This window comes from Lepisosteus oculatus, chromosome 19 (genome assembly GCF_040954835.1).
Source record: "Lepisosteus oculatus isolate fLepOcu1 chromosome 19, fLepOcu1.hap2, whole genome shotgun sequence".
Classification (NCBI taxonomy): Eukaryota; Metazoa; Chordata; class Actinopteri; order Semionotiformes; family Lepisosteidae; genus Lepisosteus; species Lepisosteus oculatus.
In genome coordinates this window covers 13771140-13780605 of record NC_090714.1, presented here as the reverse complement: position 1 = coordinate 13780605, position 9466 = coordinate 13771140, and the positions used below count along the sequence as shown (strand labels likewise).

At 40.5% G+C, this 9466-nt stretch overlaps 1 long non-coding RNA gene across 3 annotated transcripts; it reads left to right on the top strand.

Annotated features, from left to right (window-relative positions):
* Positions 1–588: 588 nt before the first annotated feature.
* Positions 589–9077, top strand: LOC107079012 (uncharacterized). Of its 3 annotated transcripts, none has more exons than XR_001479984.2 (3): positions 589–636; positions 3584–3752; positions 5150–5291. It is a non-coding gene; the product is annotated as an uncharacterized lncRNA (long non-coding RNA). The 3 variants fall into 3 exon arrangements; XR_011182552.1 differs by lacking the exons at positions 589–636; positions 5150–5291 and adding exons at positions 3036–3117; positions 9010–9077; XR_011182551.1 differs by lacking the exon at positions 589–636 and adding an exon at positions 3036–3117.
* Positions 9078–9466: the final 389 nt, after the last annotated feature.

Here is a 9466-nt window from a genome sequence, read left to right as displayed (position 1 = left end):
ATAATTATTGAGATAAAGCTAAAATCTGCCCCGAGAGGGTTTAGCTTGTATCAGTGGAACTGAGTCCCAGGGAGAATCGTAATGAATTATGATGTTAAGAGGCATCCCTGAATGATTTAACAGTGAGCCCCTTTCCCATCCACTTTCCTTCTTCAAGCAATTGCTAGCACATTCAGCAGCTTGAGGCTACGACAGGAGTCTTCAGTGCAATAACTAAGCTTCTTTTGAGTTTGCTTATTTATTTTTCTTAATGGAAACGTGCTCGCCACAGTGGAGCTACTGTAGCATCGTACCATAAGAAAAGGTACGAATGGGAGGGGGTCATTCACACCATATAGCTCATTTGGTTAGAAGGATGTTGGTTATTGTTGCAGAAATCCTCGCTTGGCTAGAAGGTTTCTCAAAACTATGATAGACAGTGAGGAAAAATAACTGGTTTGGGTGTTGGAATCGATTTTAATTTCTCTTTTTTTTTCTTGGAAACTTTTCTCTTTACTAATTTCTAAACTGACAGGTGGGGAAATTGACAGCGCAGGTCACAATGTATTAATTCTTTCTTTTCTCTTCGTTCATTTGTTAACTGACAGGATGGGAAGAGTGACAGTACAGGTCAAGGTGGATTCGTGGGGCTATAAAGTGAGTATTGCAGACTGATGTGTCTCCAAAGAAAGTTTCGTTTATTGTCACAAAAGTCCCACTCAGCCTACACAACTGTCGCCTCAAATTATTTTCACTATTTTCACCGTGTCTGCAGAGTTATGGCTTAGCTGTGGATACCTTCCTCTACCTTAGAGTATGCGTGTTTTGTTTCCCCACAAGGTCTCCCTGACACACTCTGACCTCTCTGGACAAAGTACTTGCTTAATTAGAATGAGCTACTCCCTGACAATTTATAGCTGCCTTTAAAAACGTCTGTCCTACCACACGCAAACCGCTTTTATCATGATAATGAGCGAGACGAGGGTATTGCTTAGTTTTCAGCCAGAACCAGTAGAGCTGGTCGGCCTGAATTATGGATGTTTTAGCCACGAAAAGCACTGCATTTCTCTTTTGGCCATAGAGAAGAAAAAAAAAAGAAGTATATTTACTCAATTCAATTACAGACGCTGTTGAAACCATTGAAGAGAGTAATTTACCTCTTGGGGGACCTTGAACAAAAGAAATTCCCCAGTGAAATCTGTTAGGACAACAACCACCCAATATGTAAAGCTCTATGCCTCTTTGGTAGATTATTTTTGGTAGATCTGACGTGCATTCTCTTGCAACATAGTGCACATCTTTTGAGAGCACAATTCACCCTTACGCCACAGGTACAACAACAGGCAGAAATCTCCCAGTATTCACCTCTGCCATGTCAGTATGGGTAAAGAGTTTCATCCACCCCCTTCAATTATAATGTGTTGAGCCACTGATGTTATTTTTACTTGTGGTAGGTAAACTCTGTGCTACACTGGTTATCACCATTGTTCCATCCTCCATTTCTCCTCTCTTCATCCCCCAGGAGTCATGGCCTGTGTCTTATCAAAACAAATGTCACAGCACTCTCCTCCCCACTACCCTCACCGTTGAGCTCCGGCGTTGCTCCTTCGATAGCGGTTTCGAAAGACTTTAACTGAAGGAGGACAAGCTGCTTAATGGATTGAGCAGTGTGTAAAGCACCGATCACAACTCATTGCCCAAAGTGAGGCCATGTCATGAGAGTCCCTGAAGTGAAACTGACTGGTGCAGGAATGTCTGACAGTGTTGGTACGTGCCCTGCACTATCGTGGTAATTAAGTTTTTAACGAATTTGAAAAATGTTAATTAAAGGAAGTATCAGGGTGTGAAACTACAAATTCCTGTAGCTTCTTCTCAATGTTACATCAGAGCATTGGTATATTCCGATCTTGAGAAGAACACAATATTGTCTAAATTATCCTGTAATTAACAACAGCAGATTGCTGAAAATGCCTGTGGCACCAAAGAACACAACATATAAAATCCACAAGACGGTTCTCTGTGGACCATGTAACAAGAGAGTGGTTACAAATGGCCTGTGATACCCAATTATAAAATGCTGTTCTGTTCTTTTTATTTCCTCACCAAGAGGTCAATGATGTATGTAAGGTGACGATAATCTATGCACGCTTGAGAGCGATTGTTTATCTGGATTTTAACACGAAGAGTCAAAGGCAAAAACAGACATCACAAGACTAGAGATGCATTTTATCACAAAGGTGATTTGGAAGGCGCTGCAGGCTACAGATTAGATGTCAGCATCAGACCCTCCGGTCATTCGCATTCTAATCTGAGAAGGAACTGTATCGGGATTGTGGAAGTCCATCTGCTGCACCTGTTTCCTGTTATGTCTACAAATGTTAAGAAAGGATTGAGTCCCAAAAGCAGCAGCCAACATGGCTCACTCGCCCCGTTGGGGACCTGCAACTGTAAGGCTGCCATGTCTGAATTAGATGATTTTCAGCCTGTCAGAAACAAGCAGTGTGCCTCAGGCGATGTGATTCACTGTGTACCAAGCTCACCTAGCTCTCTGACATCCGCGGTCTTCATCAGGAGTCCTGTGTCATAACCAACACGGCTGTATCCTGGACAAAAACCAGCAACAGCTAAAAACCCCACTTCTTTAAACCATGGCTTAGTAGCTCCTAAGATACAATAACAAGGGTCAAACTCTTTGTGAGTGCTGGGAGTCAATGGGTATGAAGTTCAAGTAGATGTGATTTCCTTATTGGTTTTCTGTCTGCCTTAGCATTTGTAACCTAAAGCAGCAGAGCGGAGAGGAGTCACAGATAATGAATCAGCCCTCTCCGTCAAGCTGGTGAAGATGAAAGCGCATGTCTTCAAATTCAAGATGGCTACCTGCTAGGCTTTGAGGATAGAAGCTGTTGAAAGAGATTCTGTCTTTGCGGCTGGGGATCTCTCTCCGTCTTCACATCTATCCTCCTCTTTGATGTTGGCTGTGACCCCTCTGTCTATCTGGATTAAGATAAAATAGAAGCTCTGTATTCTGCTTATCTTCCAGGAACTCGGGCTGACACCTCACATGTCTGCAAATATGTAATAAATGTGGAGTTCAGGAATGTCCTTCTCAGTGGGCAGCCTTCACATCCTTGTTGCGAGGTGTGTTTCCTGCTTCACTATGTTCTTGGGAGCTTCCTCCGTGTCCTTTGTGATTATCTGCGGGCTAAGTGTGGCATACTCTGCTCAAGCAAACATTATCCCTTGAAAAGAAACCTGTCATTCCTGTTTTTTTTGCATACTTATGTAATCAACAGTTCTGCTGGTCAAACCTTTTTCCAAGGTAATAGGTTAGGATTGTAAATCCTGTGAACATTAAAACATGTAGCTTTTTGACATGATTTCTAGTTCTGCTCTGCGGGATATTACATATATGAAAATACTCTGCAGTCAGACTTTCAGGTGTGCCAAGTACTCAAGTACTTTTAACCCAAGCTGTGCATTTGTACTTTATGTTTGCTGTGCTCTGAATGGGTCTGTTCTTCATCTGTGTAATATTGTGCATATCTGTTAACATTTCCCCAAGTCTGATGCAGGAAAGCTAAATGCATGCTTCTGTCTTTTCCAGGCTTGTTTGCTGCAATGCACTCTTGACTCTGTCAGTGAACGGCTACCCACACGCACACCCACATGTCACCGGCCCTCTTCAACCTGGCTGTCCTTCAGTTCCCAACATTAGGCTCCAATCATGTTCTGTTCGGTTATGGAATGGTCTCAGTCCATATCTCATCTTGCAGGTTAGTCAGTGCCTTCAAATCCGGTCGTTCATTTCAGTTTAATTTACTGTTTGAATTCGTGTGTACCTGTCTTGTTTTGCTGTACTGCCCCTTGGGTGATGTACCAATCAAGAGGAAATAATGGTTGGTTATTACTACATGGCATGGTTAAGTACCACAGCGTAATTAACCTTGCTTAATCTAAATCTTAACGTGCCTTGTTGTTTAAAGGTTGTTGCCTTATTTTGTTACTTAATTTTACACAAGCTCATCAAGTCACTGTGAGTCAGGTGAGTTTGACACAAACTACGAGTCACTTACTGAAAAGGGCTTTTCAGAATGAAGCTTTCTACACTGAACAGTTGCTTTTTAATATCGTTTAAAGACAAGGTTGTCTCACTTTATATTTGCAGGCAATCGTGTTTACTTTTATTTCTTTCATGCAGTTTATATTTGAGGTATTTAGCATTTCTGACACTTGAAGCCAAATCCCTGCACTAGTATGAGTTGATCAAGTGGCTTAATTTGTTTCAGGTTTTTTTTAATTAGCTTTGAATTAAACGCACTGAAATATATTTGGGGAACGTAATCGTCTACATGAAAGAGTTACCTGCTCTGCCCCCTTTCCTGGAAACAGTGAAACTTGCAAAAAAGCAACCAACTCCAGCTCCTTATCTGCCCGACTGTCATCCCCGCACCGAGAGCCTCCCACTCGCACACTTTCAGGTCGCCAGCCCCAGCTAGTGGCGAGAAGGGGAAGAACAGTCTTTTTTTAGAAAGAGTCAACCTTGCAATGTGCAAGACTTTTACACTCTGTAGACTCGGGGTGCAGTTTTAGACCAGTCCTGGCGCGGCGAGAGTGATGATGTCGGCGAGCGGCTATTGGCTGAGTTGGACTTGCCGGTGGGAGTTGCGCATTTACGCCCAGCCGGACATACTGTACGACTCCGCAGTGAAGTGAGAGCAAGCGCAGACGGCAGCAGGTGCAAGTCAGGGCGGGGAGCTGGTGTAGGCTCTGTCTGCAGCTGCAGTGTGCTGGTACTGCTGAATTCAGCGTGGCCCTGGACTGTGCCAAGAAGACCAGGGAAATAAAAGCACCTTCGAGAAAGTGTTGTTTGGAAAGAAGCATTAAGCCTATTGACATTTATATGTTTTATTAGTAACGTACAATTTAATTTGAAGGTCCCCTGGGCATACCCCTGGAGATCCTTTAAGGAATTTATGCATATTTAACAAAGTGCTCAGCCAGCAGTTTAGTCAGTACATCTGCTCCACTGTTCTGACAGTTTCTGCACTAAACAGGGCAGCTGTCGCTGTGATTGAGTTTAGGTGTTTAAGTAATTCATTTAAATTTGCTATGTGAATAATTTATTTCAATTTACATTTTAATCATCTTGCACTTTTTTTTTCTTTTGCAGTGCCTAATTTTACCAACAATTTTCGAACAGCATATGTTCTCACAATAACAAGGCTTAGGAGGATTATCTGTGAGCTGGGAACCAATGAACTCCAATATTATGCTTATACGGATAGTGATAGATCAGCTTTATCAGGGTTACACATTTCTACAACAGCCATGTTCAGTAATGCAGTAGTAGCTACTGTAGTGAATAAACTGATTTTTGAGTAAATGTCTCCCTTTCTGTCCACTTGCTTTCAATTCACCAATGGAAACGCATTCAGTTTTTAATGTTTCTGTTATTAGATCCCTGACATTTGTAATACGAGACAGAAACAGAGATTAAACTATTTAGTGCCTGCACACCTGGTCATAGTAATGCCACTAAATAGATTCTTCAATATTTCAATTACAAACGGCTGATGTGGGATTTTGGAGTTTTAGGGTTATTTGAGAATCCAGTGTTTCTTGGACCTCACAGCTGTTGAGAGAAAATAAGGCACCTGTGGTAAAATGGTAAAATGTCAAACTTAAGCACTGCGCCTGTGTTCCATAAGAGCTCCTACATAGTGCTTCTGTAACAGGTCTTGACATGGTGCTTTCTGGTTGTGTAATATTCACATCCACTGGAGAAAAAATCTGGGACTGATATTAAACATTTCACACTAGATTTCTTTAACGAATTCATGCAGAATTCAAGCAGAATACTTTAACCCGTGTATTTAAGTTATTTTATTAAAGCTAATAACTAATTGAATATATTTCCACAAGTACTGTTTAGCCTCATATTTGTAATTACTTAATATCTTTTAATATCCCAATTAATATTCAAAATAGTCATATTTGTTTTACTCGTTTAATACAGTTGTTAGAAATGAGCTTTCTCCATCTTTGTTCCAAGTAGAATTGTTGGACTAAAGCTGGAACAAGTTTGGAAATGAATGAATGCATGAATGTTCATTTTGCTGTTTTTGTAAAGTGATAATCAAAGTTCACTTTGTACTTAACTGCCTTTCCTATTAGCTTTAAAGCTTTGATTTATGAAAATCGAATCTCTTTTTATATTGTTTTGCACTCTGCCGTACTCATTTTCAGATCTTCAGAGAATAATGTGCTAAAAGTTAAACATCTATGGCCATTTATCAAGATTTAGGTGGTGTATTTTAGGAAATAAAACTACCTTTTGCCATTTGTAAAAGGATATTCTGCTTCCATATGTTATTTACTAGTCATTTGGTGTCATTATGGGAGAAGAATAGTGCCAAAGTCATTGTTAATACATTATTATGACAAGGAAGACATAATTTTTCAGGATGAGCTCAGCTGTCCAAATCCCAGATGGGCTGGGATGTAGTGAGAGCTGAGTTGTGCTGTGACAGATCAAGAGATACATCTGCACTGTTAGGTAAACATCTGTAACCTCCAGGAAAGATTACAAATTGCCAAACACACACACACACACCCGCCTGATGAAATGTGCTCTGATGCACACATGACAGCTAACATATCTGCTATCAAAGCTAAAATTGTCTGTCAGGTTCAAATTAGAGGAAACTTTCCTTTCAGATATTTCTGGTTTCAAAAATGAGATGTGGTAAACCTTTCTTGACTCTCTGGTCTGTTTACACATGAAATATAATTCCTATGATATGTGTTAGTTCTCTTTGAAGGTGCTGGATCTTAACTTTGACTTATTTGGAAAAAATTGGTCACAATTTTCGAACTTTCGAATCCAGGCCAACACGTTAGTGAGACTAGCAGATTCTGTGGATTATGTCTTAAATCATTAGCCCTCTTCAAACTACCAATCACAGCCCCCAAAACCCAGATCCCCAAATGATGCCATGTGCCCACAGAAAACAGAATACTGAGATTGAGTGATAGAGATCAGGAGATGAGTCAAAATTTTGACTTAATCTGGGATTTAATTCTGTTACACAGCAAAAAAAAAAGTGTTTTTACAAAAATGAGCCAGGAAGGTCAGGTTTGATCTCTGAATTTGCTCCACATTATAGTGGTTCACCATGCTGTGCCCTGCTTTCACGGGACAGTCTTGTGGAAAATTCTGCTCAACAGGCTGAGGGGATTAAAAAAAAAACTTTCATCATTGCAAAATGACTTTCATTTACAATAAAAAGCAGAAGTGAGAATCTGTGTCCTCATCTGTGCCTGCCAGTCTGCAGAGCTAATGTGAAGGGCTTGAGCTTCACAGCACATAGGTTTGGACATGGCCTCCAAACCAGATTAACGATATGCAATCTGTGAAGTCTCCCATGAATTCGGTGCTGAAATCATATTCTCGTCTTCAAAACAAGGATTTAATGATATAGCTCCCGGGAGATTAGACATATCCCAGAACCTCAAAAGCGCACACTGTAATTCAAAGCATAGTGGAGATATTTCAGAAGAGATTATTTACGTCTGAAAGCCAAACTTGTTGTGAGATGTACTCCAGGCTTGTGCTATAATGCACTCTAAAATTACTGCACACGCTCACATCATTTTTCAGATGGTTACTTAAAACTAATTGATTAACCGATCCCATCATTTTATGAATGGCCATCAGCTTGGGGTTATAAAGAATGCAATTAAGGTATTTCATCACGTGGTACCAAACTGCAGCAAACACTGTCAGAGACTAAATGTCATCCTCATAGTTCGAGTCTTATTGCATTTTCACATTTTTGGAATACATTTAAAGGGAAGCACTGTTCATTACAACACAGACATCTGAGAGCCCATTTGAGAGATGTACTATATAATTTAACTTGATGTTTTATTATGGTGACCTTTAAGACTGAATTTCAGTTATTATAAATTTGAAATGAGGTGTCAGTGCAGTTCTGTACTATTGGTATTATTCATTTAGATATTTAAAATTCATGGTGCATGCTCTATTTCAATATATTATGTGTCTTATTTTGCTGTAGCAGCTGTGACATAAAAAAACAGAAAAAGGCAAACACTAATTTTCTGTGTACAGACAAACATTTTGTGTTTTTTAAAAAGGTGAAAGAAACCAACATCTTCAGTGCTTCATAGGAAATACTAAAATACTTTCAATTTTTTAACCAAACAGTTCCCACCCGACTATTTATAATAGAAAATGTGTGGTCATTCTTATACTTTGGAAATGTACAAGACTGGAAGTAACAGCTAACTATTCTTCAATGATGCTGGTAGTGCCCCTTCTGTCTGCAATTAAAGTTTTTTTTTTCACATTTCAGATCTTCATCTGTCTGTGAATTGTTCTTGCTCGGTTTGTCATTTAATTATAATTACAAACCAACCCACAAGGATTCAGATCAGATGAATACAGAGTGCAACAGCAGCTCTCTGACATGACCAGCCACACACATCCCTTACAAACACTTGACAACACTAAGTCAATTTGACACAGCAGTGCAGAAAAACAGAACTATGGGCATCTACCATTTCAGCGAGGGCATCTCTAAATTTGTAAGGGGAGTTCTGTGCATAAAATAAATGATCAGACAGTCCTTTCTTGACTACCCTGTTTTTTGACAGAATGGTAAGTCATATTGTGTTAATTAAAGTCTGGGCAGTAAAAGGGGATCTTGCAGAGTGCTCACAACATTAGCTACAGGAAAAAAAACCAGTTCTGGGGATGATGACGTTGTGTCTCCCAGTCAGCACTCCTTACCCCCAGTACAAAGCCAATCTGCTATCAGGTGTGATTGGGCAGCAATATTTTATTTTTAAAGATAAGCTGAAGGAGATTCTGAAATACATTAAGAAGGAGAACAGACTCTAAACAATATACTGTACAACATTTTGAGCATTCTTTGGCGATAGTCCAAGCTAAATTGCCAGTCCTGAAGTTAGTTCTGAGCAATTTCTTCTGTCACCATATTTCAGAGGTTTCTCACCCTTGATGTGCCATCCATCAAAGGCAGGAGGTGGCTGGGAAGAGCCACCAGCGAGAGGTAAAATAAATCTTGTCCTCCCTCTTAGACCTGGTGTATGGAAAGGTGCAGGAAAGTCTCCATGTATAATTCATCACCGTCCTTTCGCTCACTTGTGAGGGAGGGGGTGTAGTCTAGTGAGCATCCCTCCAGCGCCACACGAGCCCTCGTCCTTCTGCTGATCAACATTCCCTTCTGCATCCCAAGAACTGGGCTCCACTGCTGCACAGACTTTGTGGGGCTGACGTTACAAATCTCTAGCCTGTGCTGCTCGGCGGCTTCTCCTGCACCTGCAGAGAGTAGCCGACATGAAATCAGAAAAGACCATAAGGTGAGATGCAAGACTGAAGGGAGAAAGACCTGGCAATTAGATGTTCCTGTCAATCATAGCAGGTGGCAGCCATTCAGTA